At 46.9% G+C, this 26288-nt stretch overlaps 1 protein-coding gene across 1 annotated transcript in view; it reads right to left on the bottom strand.

Moving 5' to 3' along the window:
* LOC119162083 (neuropeptide SIFamide receptor) overlaps positions 1-26288 on the bottom strand; it is a 323575-nt gene that overhangs the window by 180514 nt on the left and 116773 nt on the right. The window lies entirely within an intron of this gene.

Genomic DNA, 26288 nt, shown 5'->3' with positions numbered 1-26288 from the left:
CACCCTTAAGGGTGTGAAATGATTTGCAGTGTACCGTTCGCCAGTGGGCCAGCGCAGTGCGCCGAGGAAAACCGACGTCTGGCGCACCCCTGACCATCGCCCACTGTGCTACCACTGCGGCGAGGCCGGGCACACTTACCGCCGTTGCCAGTACCGACAGATGGGACTGCGTGGCTTCGCCGTCGATGCACCACGTCCGCAGCCATGGGAACGGCCACGTGACATCGCCGACTACCTGACAGAAACTCAATGGAGACCACGAAGTCCTTCCCGTTCGCCGTCGCCCAGCCGCCGCATGTCACCGCACCCCCGGCAGTACTTCGGCCCAACGCGGGGCCGGTCTCCTAGCCCGTATCCGGGAAACTAAGGGCAGCAACCGGTGGAGGTGCGGTTGCTGTGCGACGAACTACCGAAGATCCTCCGACGACGACGACGCCGCGACGGAGCTTTCCGAACACAACGCGAACCAGGCAAAGCCCCGACGGCGAAAGCTCACTTACCGAAGGTGGTCTGACGACGCAACATGGAAGCAGCGGAACAAGCCGACGCAGCCGTGACCCGACGCCACGCCCTAACTGTAATGCGAGACGGCGAACTAGCGACCTCGACGTTCTTATCGACGGCCACAGTGTGACTGCTCTCGTCGATACTGGAGCTGACTATTCTGTCATCAGTGGGTCGTTCGCCGCGAAGTTAAAGAAAGTTAGGACAGCTTGGAAAGGCCCTGAAATCCGCACAGCTGGAGGTCATCTCGTAACGCCTGCAGGAATCTGCACAGCGAGAGTCACCATTAACGGCCGTATTTATCCTACAGACTTCGTAGTCCTACAGCGTTGCTCGAGAGATGTCATCCTTGGCATGGACTTCTTATGCCTCCACGGTGCTGTCATCAACTTAAAAACAAAGTCGATAACGTTATCCACAGAAGAAGCACTACCGCCGCGCACGCCGTCAGGACACCATGCCTTGAATGTGGTGGAAGAACAAGTCACCATTCCGCCTCGCTCAAGCATCATTATTTCAGTCGGCGCTCATAAATCACGTGACTTGGAAGGCGTCGTTGAAGGCAGTCAGCATCTGTTGGTCACCCGAAATATTTGCGTCGCAAGAGGAATTGCAGAGCTGCGGGGAGGCAAAGCAACGGTTATGCTCACGAATTTCAGCAATGAGTACAAACATGTGAACAAAGGAACAACGGTCGCATACATCGAAGAAATTGTCGAAGCCACCAGTGCTTTCGCCCTCGCCGATTCTGCGGAACCTGCTCAGAGGAACCAAGCCCCTCTCATAGCTTTCGACGTCAATCCCAGACTTCCGAACGATAAGAAAGAACAGCTCAAGGTCCTGCTCCTGCAATACGAAGACTACTTTTCGTCGTCATCGAAAATTCGGCAGACCCCAATCACGAAACATCGAATCATAACCGAAGAAATTGCCAGACCACTCCGTCAGAGTCCGTACAGGGTTTCGACGCGAGAACGTGAGGCAATGAAGAGACAAGTTGATGAAATGCTGCGAGATGACATTATCCAGCCGTCCAAGAGTCCGTGGGCATCCCCCGTGGTGTTAGTGAAGAAAAAGGATGAGACCCTACGTTTCTGCGTCGATTATCGCCGCCTGAACAAAATCACAAAAGAGGACGTGTATCTTCTCCCACAAATAGACGACGCACTTGATCGGCTCCATAACGCCAAGTACTTCTCGTCAATGGACCTCAAGACTGGCTATTGGCAAATCGAAGTCGACGAAAGAGACCGACAGAAGACGGCGTTTATAACACCGGACGGCCTCTTCGAGTTTAAGGTGATGCCCTTCGGCCTTTGCTCAGCGCCTGCAACTTTTCAACGCGATATGGATACAGTACTGGCAGGATTGAAGTGGCAGACTTGCCTTGTGTACTTGGACGACGTCGTCGTGTTTTCCTCGAGTTTCGACGAGTATCTTCGGCGCCTTGAAGCTGTACTTCAAGCCATCAAGACGTCCGGACTCACACTGAAGCCAGAAAAGTGCAGATTTGCGTATGAGGAGCTCTTGTTTCTAGGACACGTTATCAGCAAGTCTGGAGTTCGTCCCGATCCACGGAAAACAGCCGCCATCGCCGACTTCCCGCCGCCCACTGACAAGAAGGCCGTGCGCCGATTTCTGGGCCTGTGCGCCTATTATAGGCGGTTCGTGAAAAACTTCGCCTGCATCGCCGATCCTCTCACTAACCTTACCAAGGCCGACGTGGAATTCAAGTGGGAAACGCCACAGGAACACGCTTTCCAGGAGCTTAAACATCGCCTCCAGACGCCTCCGTTACTTGGCCATTTCGACGAATTCGCCGAGACAGAAATACATACTGACGCAAGCAGCGTAGGTCTTGGCGCCGTTCTTGTGCAGAGGGCTGACGGACTTGAAAGGGTTATTGGTTACGCCAGCCGATCGCTATCCAAAGCAGAAGCAAATTATTCCACAACAGAAAAGGAGTGCCTCGCCATCATCTGGGCTACGTCGAAATTTCGCCCCTACCTCTACGGCAGGCCCTTTAAAGTTGTGAGCGACCACCACGCCTTGTGTTGGCTAGCCACCTTGAAGGACCCTTCAGGTCGCCTCGCACGATGGAGCCTGAGACTTCAAGAATATGATATTACTGTCATTTACAAGTCCGGCAAAAAACACTCCGACGCTGACTGTCTCTCTCGTGCGCCTGTCGACCAACCACTACCCGACGACTCGGATGACGACTACTTCTTGGGAACGATAACTACCGACGACTTCGCTGAACGACAGCGGGCCGACCCGGAACTTAAAGCCCTAATAGAATACCTCGAAGGCAGGACCGCCGAAGTCCCGAAGGTATTCAAGCGCGCACTTGCGTCGTTCTTTCTACGAAACGGTCTTCTACAAAAGAAAAACTTTTCACCGCTTCGAGCTAAGTACCTCCTTGTGGTGCCTTCAGCTCTGCGACCAGAACTCCTTTAGGCCCTGCACGACGATCCGACGGCAGGGCACCTCGGTGTTTCCCGCACGCTCGCGAGGATACAAGAAAGGTACTACTGGCCACGTCTTACCACCGACGTCACTCGTTATGTGAGAACATGCCGGGACTGTCAGCGACGCAAGACACCGCCGACAAGGCCAGCGGGACTTCTGCAGCAAATTGATCCACCTTGCCGACCTTTCCAGCAGATTGGTATGGACCTACTGGGGCCGTTCCCGACGTCGGCTTTCGGAAACAAGTGGATCGTGGTAGCTACCGACTACCTCACCCGCTACGCCGAGACAAAAGCCCTGCCAAAAGGCAGTGCATCCGAGGTAGCTAAGTTCTTCGTCGAAAATATCGTCCTACGTCACGGCGCCCCGGAGGTCCTTATCACCGACAGAGGAACGGCATTCACTGCCGACTTAACTCAAGCGATCTTGGCATACAGCCAAACAAACCACCGCCGGACGACAGCGTACCACCCACAGACCAACGGCCTCACCGAGCGGCTTAACAAGACGATCGCCGACATGCTGTCAATGTACGTCGATGTCGAACACAAGACGTGGGACGCCATTCTTCCGTATGTGACCTTCGCATACAACACGGCGGTGCAGGAGACGACGCAGATATCTCCATACAAATTGGTGTACGGAAGGAGCCCGGCAACGACGCTAGATGCCATGTTACCCAACGTCACCGACGAAGAAAACCTCGATGTGAGCGAGTACCTTCAACGCGCCGAAGAAGCCCGACAACTTGCGCGTCTCCGTATCAAGAATCAACAGACGACCGACAGCCACCGTTACAACCTTCGACGACGCTTCGTGGAATACCAGCCCGGTGAACGTGTTTGGGTGTGGACGCCGATACGCCGACGTGGACTAAGTGAAAAGCTTCTGCGACGGTACTTCGGACCGTACAAGGTGGTTCGACGTCTCGGACCACTTGATTACGAGGTTGTCCCCGACGGCATCACGAACTCTCAACGACGCCGATCGCGACCTGAAGTCGTCCATGTCGCGCGCCTCAAGCCGTTTCATGCACGTTAACAAACTGAAACAGTGTTTTTGTATTATTGTTGTATTGTAATATATTCATTGTACTTTCTTGCATTATTATTGTACCTTCATCTTTAGTTAAAGCATCGGGACGATGCCTTTTTTCAGAGGGGGGCAATGCCAAGTTCCATTTCACAAGTTTTTGTTATCGTTCCGAAACACCACACGATTCTCGGCGCAAACCGCGCCTGCAGGTTTCGAGAAGGTTCCGGACTGTAGTAGATCATTTCGATAAGATCACGCCCACTGTGCGAACGGTACAGATTGTTATGGAACCTACGCCACCGCCAGCGATAACGCTAGAACATTCGACGGCAAGGGTATAAATGCCGACGCGCTTCGCCGCTTGTCAGTTGTTGATCGAAGGCCGACGCTGCGTTCGCCGCTATCAGTCCGAGACTGCTATCTGTGCAAGACTGCTGCTGTAATTAGACTTTCCCTTTACCGGGCACAGGTTCGTCCAAATAAACAGTTAAATCCCAACACGAAGTTTCCTGTCTTTAGTCACGTCACGACCCCGTGACAATAATAAGTACCCCGTCGCCTTTTGCATTTTAATACGTTTTGGGTGATTTGACTTAGCCTAGCTGCAATAAATGAAGTGTTTTATTGGTGATGACGTTTCATGAATGAATATGTAACCGCTCACCTTTTAATAGTGCATCTTGGAAAGAAGGTGGAAAAGGAATAATTGGTTGCAATTATGCGTTGACCGGTCTGGAAAGCACAAACATACGTAGGTCGGCAAACTCACTTCAGTCGAGTAACTCGGACTCGCTCATACTCAGATCAAGCCGTGAGACTGATTTTCAGTGGTTCGGAGTGAGTAATAATTTGTTGAGATTGAGTCTGAGTGAATTAGGTTGAAGAATACTATCGATAGTGTGTGTCCGAGTGATTCTGACTCAGGAAAATTTGATTCAGTATAAGTGCGAGTGAGTATGAAGCACAAGGTGTATTTATTGAGTGGGTCTGTGCGAGTTCCACCTAGGTTTGCCGACTTATGGTCCTATCTTTGCATCTTCAGAATTGCTATGAGCCTAACCTGGATCATGTTCATGAAATCTTGTCTTGTTACGCGTATTGTAAATCAGTGTATTTCACACACGATATATATTATTGCTCAGAGGTGTGAATTACGTAAAGAACGGCCTTGACCCCGCTTCGCACGCCAACTCTTTTAAGGCAGTCCATGATAAATGTGTCTTATGTTGTCATCTCTTTCAAGAAAAAAAAATGACCTCACTGGTTGGGGAGCATTTATAACTCTTGTTCAAAGGTATACTAAATCAAAAGACGCCAATAAGAGCAGAGATTAGGCGAGATATTTATTCTATAGACACCACGATCAAAAAATCCAATTCTAGACTAACAGACTCATCAGTCGACTCAGTCGGAATAGTTCAGACTCAGATCGAACCATGACTCGTAGTCTGAGTGAGTCCAGGTGAGTAATATTTTGATGAATTTGAGTCTGAGTTAGTTCGCTTGAAGAAAATTTTCGTGAGCGTGAGTCCGAGTTAGTCCTAAATGCAAAATATATTACATGAGTGAGTCTGAGTGAGCTCCACAATATATTCGCCGACCTATGCGACGTAAATAATCGAATATTTCTCTTGAGGTATGTATGGTTGAAAAGAAGGCAAACTATAACCTGTCGCCGCAATTTCCAATCTGTATCTGCGTGCGTGTTTGTTTGTGGGCCTGTGCTTGGGCGCCAGCGTGTGCCCGTTTGTAGGTCTGTGCTCCAACACAAAGAAGAAGCTCACCCGCTTTTCCTTCTTTCACAGAAACCTTACACATATTTTTGTCCTTCCCGCAAACCATGAGGGCGACCGCAGTATGCTGAAACAAGATTGGTGCCTGCAGCACACGTCAAGTGCCGCGCTCGGGAAGAGGTGATTACCTATAACGCACACACGGCGAGCGACCGTGCGCCTCGGCTCTACTAAGGAGCAAAAGGAGTCGGGGCTTTTTGCCACACCGTAATCGGTTTAGCACTTCAACTAATTAAATCTCCAAGTTCAGCGCGCTCGCAGACGCGCTGCTGCAGGGGGTCGTGACAACGGGAGCTTCGCTTCAAATAGCTTTTGCTGAAGCATTACTCTCGCTAAACAGCAGCTACTAAGCTCATCCGTTGAGGACACCCTCGTACAAAATCAATGGTAACCAGGCCTGCTCTGTGGTGCTGTCGAGGCCTAAGCTACCGCACATGATGTGTGCGAAGCGTATACTTACGTGCTTGAGAGTTAACACCGGTGCGTCCCTGGGGAGTGTGCATGCTTTGAGAGGATGTTGTTGCGATGGGCGTTGCCGCTTACGCGCAAATGAAGTGGTAGCAGAGCCGCTTTGCGTATACGCTCTGTTCTCCATCCCGGCAAAAAAGGCGGCCGCAAAGAACTCTGATTGGCAACTTTAAACGTTTAAAGACGACGCTACGGTAATGGTGAAAGAGAAGTAGGACATTCTGCTTGCTCTCCTCTGGTTATCGGAGATAATGCGATTAGACAAAACTGAGTGGCAAAAACAACGATAGCACCGAGATGGACATTGTTTTCACGTACTAAAACACTTGCTCTATCGGGATCATAAAGATAGGTTGCAAATGCTACACTCTTAGAAAAGGTAGTAACACTTGCTAACTCTGGGGTAGTAATTATTTGTGACATATGTTAAAACCCTGGTAGTAAGTGCAGTTAGTAACGGCGAGGGTGGTACAGTTACCTTTCCGTTACTAACAGCTTTAGTAACTGTTACGATCCTAGCCGTCACTAACCATAGGTAGTAACTGTAAAGGTTTTAAGGAAAAGAAAAGTAGTAAGCGGTACTGCCGTGCTCGTTCTGCCACATAACTTTCCTATCGTTAATAATGGTTTATAAATGTCTAATTACTAAATATCTTCGAATATTCTCTCGTGGTATGTGGCGAACGCGAAAGTGCATAGCCATAACAAGTACACTACACCACTGCATTAAGTGAGTGACTCGCGCAGAATATATAGCCCCTACCTTAAGATGCATGTCTGGCACTGCTAAGCACTTGCGTTTTAGGATGAATGATAAAAAGGGGGAGCCTAGAAAACCATACCATATTACTTGATTATGCGTGTTTGGGGACGCAGCACAAGACTTTTAATTAGGCGTACTTTTAGAAAATGTTATCTCATATCTGATATAAATAAAAGGGTCATAAACAAGCAACAGCGCCCGCAACAAGGTACCGAACTCATAAACATAGTCTCAGTGCAAATGAATATTTCACTGAACTAAAATGTCGCCGGTTAGAAGGTAATGATAGTTTTTGGGTTTTTATGTGCCAAAATCACAATATCATTATGAGACACGAGGTATTGAGGGACCTCGGAATAATTTTGACCTTCTGGTTAATTTTGATGCGTCTTTCAAGTCAGTTTCTTTTAATTTACTAAGTTGGTTGTGATGGCCTAACACAACGCGCGCAGCACTTGCTTATGGTCTGTTAACTTGTACTTCTCCGTTTTTATAATAGGAGCATGACGCTTACATGTATCGGTTGCGAAATTTAAAATAAATGTTTTTTTTATCCAGAGATATCTAATGCGTCTTTTTTCCGTGTAAGGATTTTACGTCGAGAGTATTTTCTCATAAACTAATAGAACATGTATTTCTTGTATTTTAGATTCGATAGTTCATGGCCGGGTAGCAAAAGGTAGTAACAATGCAAGAAAGTTAGTAAAGGGTTCAATTACTACCTGTTTCATTCTAGTTACTATTTTGTGACGTATGTAGCAAGCAGGTAGCGAAATGTTAGTAATGGTTGCTGGTAGTAGCTGTTTACTAACGTAGGTAAGTAAAAGTTTAATAATGGTTCAAGAAAAGTAGTAAGCGTTGCAGCTACTACCTATTTGCTTGCAGCGACTTCCTTTTTACTAATTTCTATTTAGGAGTATATAGTCATGATGAGAATCAATGCCTGTTGTCGTTTACATCATCATCACTCTCCGGCTATAAAATGATCACGTTAAGTTCATCTGGTCGAATGCCTTTCAACCGTGAATCGTACTGGGCACGTGAAACCGGTTAGTCTTGCGAAATGTAAAGCGATTTTTTTAAAGGGTCTCTCAAAGAGCTTTGAAAATGCAAAGAATGAGCGAGTTATTCTCTCTTGTATAGCTATTCCCGTTTTTCGACCCAATTCACGATGTCTGCGCTCATTTACGTGACGTCATAAATAAATGCGTTGTCGATTGTTTCATCGCATATGCGAGCGATATCAGTAGTGAGTTATTTTGTACTCTGATTTCCCATGCAGTCGCATACCCGCTCTGCGTTGTCTCGTATAGGGTGCTCAAGTTTGCGCAGCGCCATTACGGCCCTAGCGGAAAGAGGGCAAAGCTCTGGTCGCTCGAACGGGCCGCGCTTGCTGGGTTTGCCCATTGCGAGGACAGAAAACGTGTTTCTTGGAGCGCTTATCTCGCATTTCGCACGCTATGGGCAGCGCTACTTCGCCATTCTGGATAGCAGACACGCACTACTGCTGCATTTTGAGCTGCTACTAAAGTTTAAACATGACGAAGGCCTAAAAACTTCCCATCAAGTTCTACAGTATCAAATGCAAATATACTTGCATTTCCATTCCAATCCAATCTTACGTGTTTGCTTCTGGTACTATAGTACCAGAAGCAAAGGCGTAAGACTGGATTATGGCAGTTCGCCGATACTCCGCGCTCTCGTTACTTTCAAAATCTCTCGTCGTGCACAGTACGTCAAACTATTAATTAACTGAAAGAAACGTGATGGCCGGACTCATAATTAAAGAAAACGTGTTTGTAAACTGAAAAAAAAAAGACAGCAAATAGACAACCGCTATACACTTCGCGATTGGGCTCTTGCTTTTCGAGACAACCATTGGTAGTGCGAAAGCAGTGGAGCTTGCTAGCTTGATACACTTAAAATACCACACTGTTAGCCCTGCAATTGTTTTATCCAGCTGATGGCTGTAAATTTCTCGTCACCGCTCAATGTAAACAGATTAATACTGTGGGTTCGTGCTGGTGTCTTGACTTGACTAATACGTACAGGTCTTGGAAGATACCCCAACCGATAAGTGAAAATGATGAGGTGTTGTGATGCTAGGATCAAAGTCATGAGTTCGATTTCCGCATACGCCAGCTGCATTTTCACGGGAGCGAAACGCAGTAACATTGTGCTCAGATTTCGGTGCAAGAATGATAGTCATGGCGGCGCGTCGGTGTTGCTTATTTCAAGCATACGGCGGTATGACGCCCAATGTAAACAGAAGTGACGCTCAGTGTGTGCGCGCTCTCTGTCCATTGTCTCCGCACCGTATACACTTGAAATAGATTTTGGTGCACGTAAAGAAAAAAAGCCCCAGGTGGCCGGAATGAATATGGAGTCTCAAACCACGGCGTGCCTCCTAATGTTATCATGGTTTTGGCACGTGAAATATATCCTTGCATCCACGTGAGCCGCGAGCGATATACAGCTGGTGCTATGAAAACGAGTTGAAAAAAAAAGTAAAGAACTAAGGCAGCAATAAAAAAAAACGTTAGATCATTTCGGGAAATTGGACGCAGTTATCAGTGGCAAATCTCAGCCTAACATAGAAGCATGCTCGATCCTACTGGGTATTGTATATATGACGAAGAGCAAGCTAGCTGTCAAAACAACCATAGCGACATTCTAATCAGTGAACACGCCACGTGATAAGCTGTGGATATTATCCGAAATTAAACACGCGCTACAAGAAACACACATGGTCGAAGTGGACATAAAATACCTTTCTTTTGTGCGCATCATTATACTTTCAAAGGAGGTGAAAAAAATCAAAAGTGTCATTGAACTTACGATACGACCTGGTTAATATCCGATGAAAACCTCGGCAGAAGGGAAACTCTCATGAAACTGAACAAACCGCATTGAAATGGTGCCAGGAACTGTACAGGGTAGACGCACGTTTATTCTCTTTACACCGACCTAATAAATTGAAAGCCACGCTACAAACTTGGCATTCAAGCTATAGAAATCCGAACGCTATATACAAATGCTCGCGAAAGCGTGGTGGTGGTTTGCCGAGAGCTCCGAGAAGACGCGAATGCCGCAGCAAATCCGTGTTTGACGGCTTATATACATAATTTTCGCTGTCACCTCACTTTTAATGTCATAGAAAGGCAGCTGTTCACCATCGACATTTACATATCACTCGCTCAAAGACATCGTGTTTGACTTGCTTCGTCCCACAAAGGTTGTCAATGAACCGCTCTCGGTTCCGATAAGATACAGACCGTGAAAACGTTTTTATAATCTTTTTTTAAACCTTCATAACAAGTCACAGGTGACGCTGCACGTGGAGGGCGACAAATAACCGCGCATGCAGAGCGCGTAAACGTGCTGATCGAGATAGCGCAGGCAGAAAGCGGGAGAAGGGTGCCGAGCGACCGGCTTTTCCTATAGAAAGGCGGTGGAACGCGCACGGTGCAGCGCCCCCTGGCCCAGATTAGGAGGCCCATGACTATCATGCGCGAACAAGTAGTTTGACTTTGTTTTGTGTTCTTTCCACTGCGAAAGCGAAGATAACCGCGTGCAACCGAGAAATGCCAGCTTCCTGATTTACGTTAAGTGTTTTGTGATGACGTTGTGCATGTGTTGTATGAATAAGTGACCAATAGTATACACCGACTATTAGAAATGTAGTGAAGGCGACAAAGAATTCACTTTCTCGCCTTTAAACTCGGAGTGGTTTACGGACCATTTACCATTTGAGTTTAACGATTTGATTGAACCGCAGTGAGCGCTTTTTGAGGTTGTTTATACGAGACACCATCACGTAATGAAGCACCCGCGAGCCTTATGTACATTTTTTTATTCTCGTTTTCTTTCCTATCTAGACAAAATGCTGTCAGCAGCACCTGAGTCCGCAATATGATTTCCCTTTGCTTTCGCTGTCGACAAACAGGCAGCGAGATATATTATCAGATAAAGACCATTAGGTAGGCTAGATTTACCGCGCTCTTGCCTCTTCATCACCAAGGGGAATGGCAAACGGAAAGATAAAAGAAAATAGTGAGATTACCACCGACGAATAGCCAAGCAAGCAATTAAAAAGAGAATGAAAACAGATAACGATCGTATATCAAATTTACTTCGCAAAAAAATGCCTTAGCTACTTCACCGCTTGAGCCAGGGAGGGCAGTATTTGATCCATCGACGCTAAACGAAAGTTTTCAGAAAGTCACCGGTTATGTCGATAGGCCCCAAAGATCCCTCAATTGATTCTGCCCATCGCAAGTACGCGGTGTACGAATAAAGTAACGGCCTTATTGTATTCTCCTGAACGTCTCAGTTGTCACAATACGGGCAGTCCACGTGGCAAGTCAGATAGCCATAGTGTTGCGCAAATAACATGCCAAGCTTGAATATGTTCTGAAGGCCTCATGTAAAAAAATAATTTTATGTAATCAAATTGTTTTGACTCGAGTGAATTGAATATCAAAATCATGTAAATGAAGAAGGCATTCTGGCAGTGCCGAATACTCTTCATTAGAAACGCGCATGATGTCGAATTGCTGAGCTGCTGTGTCACATATGCACGCTATGCTATTCGTGTAGCATCACGTACGCAATAGAATGGCAAGATAAAATGCCGCTGTATAGCACGCTTTTGGAAACAGTTTCCCAGGGGGACACGTCGAGACACCCCTTACTGTTCGCTGCTGTCACCGAGAAAAGTTTTTGTTCTGCGAGCAATTTTGGCCCAACAGTGATGGTTCGTTTGCACGTCTTTTTTGTGAGTTCTGTAATTTTTAGGACTCCATGATTCACATCATGAGCCTAATAACAATAGCTCCAAATATGAAACTAAAGAGGAGGGGGCACTGTTAATGGCCGCATTTATGAACTACCACTTTTTTTTTTACTGTGTTATCACCCTATCAAGAAGATCACTCTTTCCACCAAGATGGGCTCAAATGGCAAAAAAAAGGGGGCACTTGCACTTCGCTCTACGAAATGGAATCGCTCATAATAATACCCAGTTCTGGAGACGCGGAGTCGAATTTCGCCTTTAACTATAAGACCCCTTACGGGGAATCACAGCCGGCCACGGTCAAAACGCCCCGCCACCGGACTCCAATTCGTGAAGGTTTTCGGCGGCTCTTTTGGAGAAGGTGGCAGTGAACGGGGATGTTCGATAAGTAAGCGAAGAACATTTTTTCTCTGTTCGTCAAAATTATCGGCGCTCCTCCGCGCCGTCTCGGTGTCAAGAGTCCGGCTCCGCAATCACAGCCTCCATAATGGTGGCTGCACACCGAATCGGGAGCGGGCCAGCCGCTGCACGCACACCGGCAATGTATACGAAGATGCCGCGAAACGGCCACGCCAAGTTAGGCGTTTGTTTGTTTGTTCGTTCGTTTGTTTTGCTTCTCCTTTTGTTGCTCTTCTCTCTCCGGGAAATCTCTTTCTCAGACGCCAGGTTGTGCAGAGAAGCACCGGTGAAGCAGAAGAAAAGGACGGCCAAGAAATGAGAGTCACCGGTGCTTCTCTCGCGGCACGGATGTGTATTGTGGCTCTCCTCAGGTGATTCCTGAAGTCTCGTGGGAGCCTAGCGGGAGCCAGATATATCTTCACCCCCTACGCCACTGTAGTCCCGCAGCCGTCATTGCTTCCACTGACCGCAACGGGCGCGACGCCTTATCTCGCATCTCACGTCCCGCAGTCGTTCCGGATGCCCTCGCGTCCTTTTGTTGGCCGCAGAAATAAAGGCAGCGGCGTAGGACGAAGGAGTGCGGAGGGAGCGAAACGCGATATAAGCCAACGTCACCAGAATGGCCGGGACCGGAATAATGCGCCAATCTATCGCAGTCAGTGGACACGCACCTATTCTTTCATATATAAGTTTAAAATTCATTTTTATCAGCTGAAACCATCCACAACGTTGGGCTGCGCTACAGGTGGGGGGCGAGGAGAAGGAAGGTGGGAGATAGAAAGAAAACTCTTCATTGAGATATTCTGAAATGCATCACAGGCGGGGGTGGTCAACAATCCTGAGCGTTCATCTTTTCTTTTTAAGGCTTTTTTTGTTAGTGTTTAATTATTATTATTATTATTATTATTATTATTATTATTATTATTATTATTATTATTATTATTATTATTATTATTATTATTATTATTATTATTATTATTATTATTATTATTATTATTATTATTATTATTATTATTGGTTTCTTTGGTTCCTGATGTTGTTTTTTCTGGTTTAGACTGGACCTATTTGTGTTACCTCCAAAAGGTATTTGTGGGACGTGGTAGAACATATAACTATTCCAAAGCTTCGAGAGCTGTAATAATGAAATGTTTGGTGCAATTATGTTTTAATTTTGGTTCCAAGGAAAACAATGCTTTTCATCCCTCTTCGGTTCACTGGGTTTTCTGGCGCAATGTTGACGGTTTCTTGTTTGTTGTGGCGGCATAAAGCTCGAAAATGTTGCTTGGCTCACCTTTAATTACACCCATTGTCAACGCGCTCGTTCTAATTAAAAGAGCGTTCCACATTCATACAAGGACAATCAAAAGGTCATAATTACCGCAAGCAGAAAACTTGAATCTAAGCTTTTAATTTAAAAGGCATGGTGTACCATCAGTACTGTCATTCCCTGAACGGAATAGGGGTGGTGGCAATCAACTTTTAGACAGCACTACACGCCAAGCCAAGATTGACTGTGTGCATATATAATTTAAAAAAATGAACGTACAAATAAAATATAGGATCGTAAAGAAACCCGGTCGTTGGTTGTATTCTGTGTTCAATGTCGGGCTTTTCCGCAGCTGTGATTTGCAAATGTGAGAAGTTAGAGGCTGCAATTATGAAAGCAGTGTATTTCGATTTCTTCATTTCGTTTCTTTTGTTTTTCTTTGAATATTACGTTTGAGGTAAAAAAAGAAACTAGTGCACTCCTAACGATACGATCAAACTCTTAGGAATCAATCAATTGAAATTAATAAACTCTCACTGAAAAGCCTGCAGAATGCTCATAAAATCGTTATCTCGGCATTGGTATAAAAGGAAATGCAAAGTAAAAGCTTGTCCTGTGTTTTTTTTATCCATTACACGTAGTGTGTATAACTTTAAAAAGGGAGACTGAACGAACTGTAAGTAACAATGTTTAAATGGTTGAGCTGGTACGTACAAAACGCAAATGAGTATTACGAAGAATGAACGAGTCGAGGTTAATAATAAGTGCTAAATGTAGCGCGTATATAAATGCAGGCACTTAAGTTCATTTTCTTCTATCGTATGGCTTTTTTAGGCTAATGAATGATAAGGCCATTTGAGCAATCCCGCTGTGATTATACTGTGTCAAGTAAAATTGAACTTATGTTCATCCCACATGTTTTAACATTTACGTGTCGGACGCTGATGGTGTAGTTGGCCTAATGTGCTACAGACACACGTATTTTTTATTGATATTATATATAAGGAGATGTTGACACACAATTATGGCGCCGGCTACTCCTTAGACCTTGAGTGAAACATGAACACGTATCTTGAAGGGAAACATACAAAGCAGTGCATGGAAAATAGAACAGTCGGGCACAGATATGCAAAGATACACCTATATGCACATATAACAACAAAATAATAAGGAAATGTTCGAAAGTTAACAAATGGAGTCTCTGATAATGTCCCTCGTTAAAATTCGGTCCAACCAGCAAAAAACCACAGAGCACACGTCTGGTCCTTATGAAGATGTATTCGCTCGCGAATACATAATAGTCGACACGTCATTCACTTCACTAAACACACATTATGGGTGTCACTTGATACTGCACATAATAAGTACATGTGTTATACAAATGAAAGTTCGTTATTTCTTAGTACTTTTCAGAAATTCCGCTGTCTTGTAAAACACGTGTTAATGCTTTTAAAGCGCGCGACTGTAAACCTGCAGTGGCCACGGGCCCAGAAGTTTCTTCATGCTAAATGGTCTGCAGTCTAATGCCAACAGTTCCAATTTAAGACACCTCGGCGTGTCATGATGTAGACAGTCTATGAGAAGGTGACATACGTCTTCATCTATAAATCCACTTTCGCATTCAGGAGTTTCAGCTCGGCCAATTCTGTGCAAAAAAATATTTTCTGTATGCGGTGCCTAGCTTCAATCGGTACAGTTTTTCAAAGAAAATTTAGAGTTGAAATATCAGGAGCTTCTCAGTCAAAGCTCCCGCTAAACTAAAGTTTGAAGTTGTATACATATAGACAAATTCAACCGTAAACACGTGACGAAAATGCGGTGGCGCTGTCGTCGGGCGTTTGGTTTCGCTCGGTAGGCAACAGCCGCGGCACCTACCGCAGTTTCTGCTGTGTTTTCGCTGGTGCGTGCGGTGTTTGTGTCCGTGCAAAGAAGAAAGAGTGTTGTACCGACAAACTTTCACCGCGATTTGCACGGAAAGGCACCAGAAAGATGGACCAGGTCTTTTTATTATATTTTCTCAGCTTTCTGTTGACGAAAACCGTCACCGATCAGCCACAGCTGTGAAACGCAAAAACTTGCCTTCGACGCCGCTTCACCGGTTATGTTTTGGAGCGGCTTACCCATAAAAAGCGATTAGCTCTCTGAAGCGTTGGAATAAGCCATGAAATTACGTTTTTTTTAATAAGTCGTGGAGGCGTATTGAGCACGTTTACCTCAAAGCACGTTAACGTTCTGGATAGCATTGTCATATGCGAAGCATTTTTCACGGTTGCCATTGTTGATATAACTGCAAAAGTCTTCGACACGTCAAGATGATCTCGCCATACTGACATGAGCTGAAGGTGTCACTGAGTCATCGAGCCATCGATCGAGTATGTGTTTCTTTCTGCGTGGGTACGGTTCATTAAATTAGCAGCGAACAAAAGAATGACTTAGACTATGCTTTTTTGTGAATATATGTGGCTGCGATAACACACCTGACACAAGGGCCCTGTTCTGGCTCTGATGCGCTTACTAGATTTTCTGGTCTGTGTGAATTCACAGAGAAACATCACGCAAGACACTAGCCAAGCCGCACGCATTTCGTGGCGTCGGCTTGAGCGTACGAATTGAGCCACGGACCTTACAAGTACGTAACCGCAATGTGCACAGCATGTTGTTGAAGCATTATCGCAAGCGTGTTGCGGATGAAAGTGTCGCCGAGGTCGTTCTGGTCAATTAGATGAATAACTTCTGCGGCACATTTACCATAAGGGACGATTTACCCTAACATTTTATGGCCACGTATTTTCACAGCGCGTATTTCCATATTGTACTCTAGAGCCTCTTGCTGAACGGGATCTGTCCTTGCATTAGAAGAGATTTAAGTGTGCACGTGTGGCGTAGGCTGCAGCAACGACGATGATATTTCGCAAATGAGCTACACTTCCGCAGTTAAGGTACCTCATATATTTGATGAGGTTCTCAAAGCTAGAGCTACAGGTCAACATAGCTCAAATGTTCATGTCGGAACCCCTCTACGGCAGCGACTGCAACTACCTCTGTTGCGGCCGCCGCTTGTCAACATGCACGCGCTGTTCTCGAAGGCAGCTTGCGCACCTGCTCCGCTCATCGTCACGTGTTGGTAGTGGCTGGTGGCGCGCTTTCAGCTGGGACGACTGGGCGGAGCCAACGCGCCATGACATCGCTCGGCACCTACCGTGTTTACAAACGTAGAATGATTGATTGATATGTGGGGTTTAACGTCCCAAAACCACTATATGATTATGAGAGATGCCGTAGTGGAGGGCTCCGGAAATTTAGACCACCTGGGGTTCTTTAACGTGCACCCAAATCTGAGCACACGGGCCTACAACATTTCCGCCTCCATCGGAAATGCAGCCGCCGCAGCCGGGATTCGAACCCGCGCCCTGCGGGTCAGCAGCCGAGTACCTTAGCCACTAGACCACCGCGGCGGGGCCAAACGTAGAATGAGTCTGTGCTTGGTTGTGAGGATTTCCGGCGCGTTTTGACTACCTGGGGAATTTTCCACAAAGTAATGTTGTAGACGCCTACAACGTACGGGGAGATGGTTCATGAAGAAAACGCAGATTCGAACAACTCTATCCAGCAAGAATATAGGAAAAAAGTGTAGTATTAAAAATATATTCCGTATGATCTATAGTCTGGAATGATTCCTTTATAAGGCGGTCGCTATATCCAGCAAGTTGGCTGTGAAGTTATACTGTCTTTTGTTTGCCTTCCTGTTGGCTGTCCATACGTATTTAAGCTCCACTCGAGTGCCTTTCTATTCCGTGCCTGTAAATCTTGTGACGTCCCTAAAAGGATTTGAACCCTCGACATAGTAATCATACCAGCAGGCCACATCCATGCTTTAATTTATTATCATCGTGCAATTCATGTGACAAGGCTCACGACATCTGTGTCACCCCAGGTATAGTGGCTAATCATATATTGGATAATATATATTGGTGATAGTAAAGGCGTCAGCGGAGCTACCGTTTCACTGTAATTTTCCTAACGCTAAGTTTTAAGATGACACCGATGAAAGGAGATTGGATATTCTCACCACCTTCCAAACGCCTCTTCCTTTTTTTATCGTGTATGCCCTTGAGATGCCCTTGTAGCACCTTGTGCAAGACGCTCAACTGTGCCTTAGGAATCTGGCACATGCACACATATTCTTAATTACGTCCTCAGTGTCAGCAAGCGCACTACATATACGGATAGCGGTTCGTGTCGTCACGATCGGAACTAGTCTCAGCACTGCAGTTTCAGTCGGGTTCCCAATCTTGCATGCTCCCAGTCAGAATCACAAACTTTTGTCTAGCACACCGGCTCCGCTTCATTTCCTCTAGAAGCCACGTCGCGGCGCGCGAGAGCTCCAGTGCCGTTGTTCGCCGGGGGCCTTCGCGCCGGTTCGTCCGAGTGTTGACGTTGGGAGGAGGGAGCGCCGCACTCCTGCAAGGGCAGGTGGCTCCGCTCGCCTTTCCCAGTGTGTTTCTTCAATGAGCCTCGAGGACAGAGCAAACAGCGAGCTGCATCTCATACATCGCTTGTTCAGCGCGGTGGTGCAGATGGGCCGCTGGCCTTTTTCACCGCTGCCACATTGCTACGGACTTGCGACTTCAGAATACTCGGTGCCTTTGGACCGAGCCAATGATAGCCTTTCGCCGTTCCCCCTCCCCCTCTCCCCCCCCCTCTGGTTTACTTTCGCCAAAGAACTTGCTCGAGCGAACGAACAATGGAGCGTAGGTGGTGAGAGGTGCGAGGGATTTCGCATGGTCCCTTTTCCTGGCTGCCTCAGTGCCCTTAAGGCATGCGGATAAGATTGCACAGGGTGTCCCGAAAGTCTGCGCTGGTTTTAAATTTGTAATACTAACAAATTCAAAAGCCAATAGAGCACAGATAAAGTGCTTGGCGCAGTCTTGAATTTATACATGGGCCGTAGTGTTTTGCACAAATTTGCGCAAGCGGCCGGGCTGAGGCGTCCCAAGATTTGCGCAGAAACACTACCGCAACTTTGGACCGCACAAAGCACGCTTCTTGTTCTCGTTGATGCAGAAACTGCAGATTTTGTTGCGGTTGTTGCTACTCCTCGCCTGCTCGTCGATCTGAGAAGAAAAAAGACACGACTTCGTGTAGCCGTGCTGCCACTGCCGCAGACTAGTTGCTGTTGTATGCCATTGATTATATTTGAGAGCAATCCTCAGCTCTGCTGCTTGGCATTGCACTTCGCTTTTATTCGGACAAGTGTGTAAATTTCAAGACGACAAACGAAAAGCGTATTCTATGCGCATATTTACTCCTTTCTCTCTGATTTTCGTTGTTTCCAAGTTCTCCTCCTACCTTCCTTCACAAGATGGTCTCATGCTCCGATATATACCCAGAAGAAGCAATTTCTTTATTATGTTAAGCTAATGGAAAGTGTCGGCAAAACTTTGCTATTTGCTCTTCTATCAAGTACTTCTTAGATTCTCCAACATCGTCCCACAATCTCATAACACGTAATCACTGTTTTATTCATTCTAACGTTTTAAATATTATTACATCTACTACTGGAAAGCTATCCCTATTGTCATCCAAGTCGACGACCAGGACGTGTAGATGCCAGAATGGGGGTAATTTAGCAATTTCATGACGCTGTAAGGCCGCATTCACACTGAGCATTCCGGCCGCCGAAAGTGCTCCGAATCCGGTTCGGCGGCGGCGAGTTCCGCCGAACGGGCCCTCTTCGCGCCGATCCCTCTCGGACCGATTTTTGCGGCGTCTGCCGCCGAATCGGTCACCGCGGACCAATAGGAGCACTAGTGAAGGAATTTCGAAAAATGGTGGCCAAACCCTACTCACTTGTTATGCCGTAGTGCACGTAACTGAATGTTGAAATCGACGGGAGTTTAACCTACTCTGTGCCTACTTCGCCTCCGTATTTCGTGAAAGAAGTGACCGAGCTTGCTGTTGGCGTGACCGAGCTAGTTGTGGTCTTGCAGAGCAAAAGCAAAACAAACCCACCAACGCCGCTGGCGTCGGTGGTTTTTCTGCTCTTCGTGCATTACAAGACAGCCACTTGCCAGCAAAGTAAGCAGTACTGTCTTTTCTTGCTTCTTGTGTACGAGAATCGTCGAAGTATACACCACCGGATAGCGTAGTGGCGTTTGCAAGCCGCGACAACAACCGGGTGACAGCGCATCCATCCCGCGTTCGCCCCGTAGTAGATGGCATATTCGGCGGCGCGGGGCGCGTCCAGTGCGAACGACGCTGTGTTTCGGCGGCAGGGAAATTTCGGTCGCTGTAGAAAGCGGATGTTTCAGTGTGAACTAGGCATAACGTTGCCGTGCTCGTTGCGTCATCAACGCTATTAGCCGAGTGTCAATAGCGGGTTATAAAAGTTGCGTAAGACTGAGTGGAATGGAAAGTTACATTACTCTGACCAGAGGGCGAGAGAAATGCAGGAAAGTTAGCCAGGTTGTTCGCAGTATGCTGCCTTACACAAGGCGAAGGTAAAGAAACGAATAGAGCAGGTAATAAAGGAAAAAATGAAAAGTCATAGGTTTGCAAACATAGCAGCCTGTATGGTTCATACCTATAGAAGGTCATAAAACTGCGAACGGCCACCGAGTACGCGGCCCCTTTGACTGTCCTTGATTACGTACACTATTAAATTAATGGCGTTAAAGAAGGCTTGCAAGGACTGGCTCCAAAACGTCCAGAACTTGCAATGCGCGTTGACATGATGGGGTACGAAGATTTCAGATGGAACGGAATTTAAACGCATACAGTATACCTATATGCCACATACGTCTGGATAACATTTTTCAGTGCACCATAGTTTACTGCAATATACGCAACACAATTTCCTGCAATGATCAGTTATTACGTTCTCTCGATTGCGAGGGATTCGCAACTTTAGTGAGCATAAAAGGGAGAAGGAATACGCAACTACTTGAGGTAATGCGGGAAGATTTACGTACCATTTACGTAGCTTGCTGTAGCATGTTGCCAAACAAACATGCATCTAGTCTGTTGGTATTTCTCATTTTCAAGAAACATGATACACGGGTCACTGCATCACTGGCGCTCCACATCTGAAAGCTGTACATGGCCGCAGGGAAAATCAAAGGCGTCGCACTCGCAGTCTAAAGATGTTTCAGTTTTGTGTCACCCTTCAGAGGGGTGGGGGAAGCGATTCTTAAAAGAGTGAAAAGAAGAAAAAAAATTGGTCCCCTATCTGCATGTTACACTGCAAATGTCGTCGAAAGACAATAGTGTTGCGTCAGGAGAGGGTGAACAAAACGTTTATTACATGTTCTGCTCAAGAAACTCGCTGAATGTTATTCTGAAGGCGCTGCGTTAGAGTGCCTCCAGCGTGCAGCGGAGGCCAACGAACGCACCAAGTCACGTCCCACATGAGATATAAGCGCTATCTGGCCGTTATATTGGAAAACAAAGCGCACGCGCCCTGCGCGCCCGTCTCGGAGGTGATAACGTGTAGAACGCAACACGACGAGTAGGTGCCACCACCGTGTGTTCTTAGCAAAGCGCTGGAAACAATTGCCGTTTCGTGCAAGCGTTTATGGCCAGCGCAGCGTTATAAAGGCTACGATCCTTAAAAATTAGTTATGTATGTATTTTATAATAAAAAAGTACACATACCTAATATTGACGTGTTGTTATGGTGCCTCAGGTACGCGGAATAATTGCTTTTCAATTGACAATCACACAAGTATGAACGCTGAACCTTGAGCAATATTGGTAGGCGCTGCGGATGGGGTCGGCCATTTGGAGTATCGTTTCGTCATATTGATGCCGTTTAGAATACCATTAAGAGCAGACGAAGAGATAAATGTACAAATAGACAGACCAAATTTTTGCGTCCAAGGTCCGCAAGAAAGACTATCATCTTTAAAAAGTGAGCCCCGTAACAGTCTCTCAGGAGGAGGACACCTAAACACTATCTAACAAGGGGTGGGGTAAGGAGGGAATAAAAGGATATGGAGGAATTAAAGGTAGAGAGATAGAGAGAGCCGCAGGGACAGAGAGACCACATACGGAAATAGGGAGAAGGTAGGGAAAATGGACATGGTCGCAGGAGTCCGAGGACGGGGCACCGCTCAGCGAGAGCTATTGACAGCGTCAGGAGATGACGTATAGACGAGCCAGTCGGCCGGAGCTGTGCTGTCGTCGAAGGTTGCGGGGGCACAACCGGTCGGCCCGAAATCCAGCGACCGAGTGTTACCCTTCAGTGAATAACCCTGTCGTGCCAAGCTTCAGTGAATAACCCCATCGCGCGCTCGTCAGTGCGTGTGTAAGTGCTAAATGATTTTTTCGTGGAACCCTAAGGAAGCGCTTCGACACAACTTTGCCGTGACGCTGGAACAAGCCGCGGATAGCTTAGCCTGCCATTGTCACCCGCAGCACGTCACTCAAAAATTTCCCGGTTGAGCTGACAGATCAGGGGGCAGGCGGGGGAGGGGGGGCGTTGCCGAACCATGTGCACACATGGGAAACTGCCATTTACCGAAACGTGAGGCTTACGAAAGCACTGCGATTCCATAAAGTTGCGTCTGCACCGGAGGATACCTTCTAAGCGTGAGTGGCACGTGCCGTCCTTTTGCTTACTGAAACGCTGTACAGGGACACGACAGGTAGTAGAGCCGGGCCACGAATATGAAAGAAATGCGTAAGCTGTGTTCAAACAGCCTTTTTTTATGTAAAGAGGGATACTCCGAATCTTGCTATTTGGTATCCACTGAGTAGTTTTTTTTTTATCAGAATTATCTTTCTTGAACATATTTTTTCTCTTTCGGTGGAAGGGCCGAGTGAGTAAGGCATGAAACGAAAATGTGATGTTTCTCCTCCTGTTGCCTCATCGAGTATACTCCGTGTGCTCATGCATACGTGAGTGCTTGCTTTCTCATAAATCGTCACACTTTTACCTTGCGTGTTTCTCAATTCCTCAAGTGTCCTGCTTGCACGCTCATGGCGACAACGAGGGACCCGCGTTGTCTCGAGAATTTTTAACCGGCCTAAGCACTTCGCCAAAATAGTTCGTGGTTGTTTTCTTAGCGCGTCGCGCGTGCAGTGCGCATTTAATAAAGAAAAACGAGAGATAAATAAACACATAAAGATAGAAACAGTTCAGCTGTTAAAGCAAACAAAGTGGGCAGCACGACACAAAAAAAGATGAAAACGTTAGAAGCCGGAAAGAAGACGTGCTCGCTGACATCATCTTGTCAGAAGACTTCGTTCGCTTGGGACGCAAGCAAGCGCCATGTGTCGCTTCAGCAAGTTGACCGAGCAGAGACACGCGCACTCACGCACATTATTAAGAAAAGAAAAACAGCTATGTAAGGCTATAAAGGCCTTTCGATTCGGCCCCTGCACCAACAGCGAAACAGTCACAGCAAGAGGCCTGCAGCACGACATCTGGGCGCTGCAATGGCGTTAATTTTCGTGTCGACAGCTGCATGCCTTCTCGAACGACAACCGAACGGTCGGTCGGCCTCAGTCACTGGTCGTGCTCAAAATCGATGCAGACGAGGATGACGAGTGTATGAAGCACATCAAGCAAGAAGCAGGCGAGGTTGTAGCGTCGTCTCTATCTACGCGCGTTTCTATGCGCTTTCTTGAGTCTCGGAGCTCTTTTTTGTCACCTCCCAATGCTTTCCGAATGTTATTCTTTTCACTAGAAATTCCTCGTCCAAGCGGATCAACTCTCCGGCTCACGTTCCCAACTCGAGAAAAATGTTCTTTAAGGCGATATAGCATACGTTTGTATGCCCCTTCTACAAACTGTGACGCAGCTCGTGGAAAAGAAGTGTTTGGCCATGCATCGTCTAGGTGTCTGCATGAAAGCGCTGTTTACAGAGGCTCAAAGCCTGTCGGCGTGTGTGGTAATATTTACTCGGAGCGTTTTCTTTTTCTTTCTTTTTTTGTACAGCTGGGATTCTCAGTGTATACTTGTCGTAAGCATAGTATAGTAAAACCTAATAGACAAAAACCTATGGCTGGGGAGCAAGGGGTGTGTGAGAGCAGGCAAAAATATTACAGCATATTAGTGAGTGATTGATGACAAGAGGACCAAGCTGCAGAGGTACATTGGGAAACCATGAATCCTCCGTCAATTTCACCCAGTCAATACGCCATATCTCCGAAAAGAATGATGATGAAGGAGCTTGTCTGTCTGTCTGTCTGTCTGTCTGTCTGTCTGTCTGTCTGTCTGTCTGTCTGTCTGTCTGTCTGTCTGTCTGTCTGTCTGTCTGTCTGTCAACATCTAGTGATCTAATGATGAATTCGAGCACTAGTGATGCGAACGCCATCTAGTGAACACATCACGTACTAGGGGTGACAACAACAGACTAATACCGCTGACAAGCCTACGCCTTAAAGAGCTTTGCCCCCCAAAAGTGGTCCATCGTTCATCGAAGACGCCGTCAATTGTTGCGCCTGTGCATTCAATGTAGGCGGCACACATGCAATGCATATAGCTCTAACGGGTTTTAAACTAAGTCTTCGTTTCTCGCAACTGCCGAAAACCAATTTCTCCCCACGTAGTGCCAACTGTCATGTCGGCTATAGCAACAGGATATCTTCAGTTGTTTAATCTTCTATTACCTACCTCGTTCTCTTTCTATCAATCAGATGCGAAACGAAAGGTGTGGGGAACATATCGTCCGTAAATATAATAGCAGTACCGGTGTTCCTAACATAGAACCCTAATTGGGGTATCCATTCAGTTTGGAGGAACTTTGCATATCATCATCATCAGCCTGACTACGTCCACTGCAGTACAAAGGCCTCTCCCATGTTCCGCCAGTTAACCCGGTCCTGTGCTTGCAGCTGCCAATTTATACCCGCAAACTTCTTAATCTCATCTGCCCACCTAACCTTCTGTCTCCCCCTAACCCGCTTACTTTCTCTGGGAATCCAGTTAGTTACCCTTAATGACCAGCGGTTATCCTGCCTACGCGCTACATGCCCAGCCCATGTTCATTTCCTCTTCTAGATTTCAGCTATGATATACTTAACCCCCGTTTGTTCCCTAATCCACTCTGCTCTCTTCTTGTTTCTTGACTATACTTAACTATACTTTGCGTATGGCCGCAAGAAATTCAGAGCGCTAGAACTCAGACGAGGGGATTTTTTAAAAACAAGTTGTTTCATGTAATTGCATCTTTATCTTCCGTGATGAGGGGTATTGATTCTCCAGATGAACGGTGAGCTTGAACACGACAGTAATTACTTAGCGGCCCGTTCAGCTGCGCTGTAGCTACTGCCACGACGCTCATGAATGCTCAGTTGAGTCACGCCTACACTGTATAGCTGCCGCTTTGTTTCGGAATTTCACCTCTCGCTGATTGAGGAATTCTGGTGCTCATCGCCACTCAGGGGTTAACACTCTTTACCTATTGGGTGATAGTTTGCGTATTCTGCAACGTTGAGATCATTCAAGATAAAATTGACCCACTTTAGACTGGACACTGCTCCGTCAGGATGTAGTAACGAACTACTTGGGCTCATTCCCACAGAACAGACAATGCCTCTTCGCGGGATGCGTTGCCTCATGTTTGTCGCATCGAGTTCGTCAGCGGACATCATGCTGATTTCGTTCATAATGACGACACATCGGGGCAATGCTAAAGAGACAGCGGAGCTGATGGCATCTGCGTAGTTCCAAGTCGTTGCCGTTTTAGGGGCGAAGCTCCTTAAAGCGCACCCGTTCGTCCCTCGTCGTAGTCATACTGCGTAACCAGTCTTACGCTTTGACCTGCAAGGTGGAGCCAGTGGGAGAGTTCTCCTGTACGTTGTTGAACAATAAAAAATTCGCCGCGTGCGCGTTAACTAAAAGCTGAATTCTCCTGTCTCTCCTTCCCAATTAGCAGCCATTGGCATGTACATTGAGCAATATCATTGAGCATGTACATTGAGCAAGAAAGGGTTGCCAGGTTATACTCGCTGGGCGTAACTTCCTTGGTTTTAAAAAGGTTTAGCGAGCGTTGGGGCGCAGTGCCATGAATGCAGTGAACTAGTATATACCATGAACTCGAGGAGGCTAAAGGTGGGAAGTAGACACGGAGCGCAAGCCGTAAGAAAGTGTGCGTGTTCAACCTCATGTTTAGTCTTTGGAATGTCCGCTGGATGGCGGTGCTTCTATGTGCGAAATGTATGATGAAAAAATGCGAGATGGTGGTACTTGGAGTGTTGACTAGATGGACGAACGGAGACACAGACGGATGCATGGACGGATGCACGGATGGCTGCACGGACGGATGGACGCATGGACGGACGCAGGGGTGGATGCATGGACGAACGCAGGGACGGACGCACGGATGGACGTTCGGACGCACGAACAGACGCAGGCACGGACGGGCGGATGAACGCATGGACAGTCACACAGGCGTACGCGTATATGATGAAAAGATGCGAGATGGTGGTACTTGGAGTGTTGACTAGATGGACGAACGGACACACAGACAGATGGATGGACGGACGCACGGATGGCTGCATGGACGGATGAACGCATGGATGGACGCAGGGGCGGATGCATGTGCGAACGCAGGGACGGACGCACGGATGGACGTACGGACGCACGAACAGACGCACGCACGGACGGGCGGATGGACGCATGGATGGTCACACAGACGGACGCATGGACGGACGGAAGCAAGAACGGATGGACGGACGGATGCTTCGCCCTACTCTCCATCATTCACTCCGTGGAGATGCTGCCATTTTCTTTCTAACATTTGCAAATAATATTTCATTCTTCCGCTTTTTCAATATTTATTTTAC

This window comes from Rhipicephalus microplus, chromosome X, assembly GCF_043290135.1.
Source record: "Rhipicephalus microplus isolate Deutch F79 chromosome X, USDA_Rmic, whole genome shotgun sequence".
NCBI classification, from domain to species: Eukaryota; Metazoa; Arthropoda; class Arachnida; order Ixodida; family Ixodidae; genus Rhipicephalus; species Rhipicephalus microplus.
This window is presented reverse-complemented; position numbering and strand designations above follow the sequence as displayed.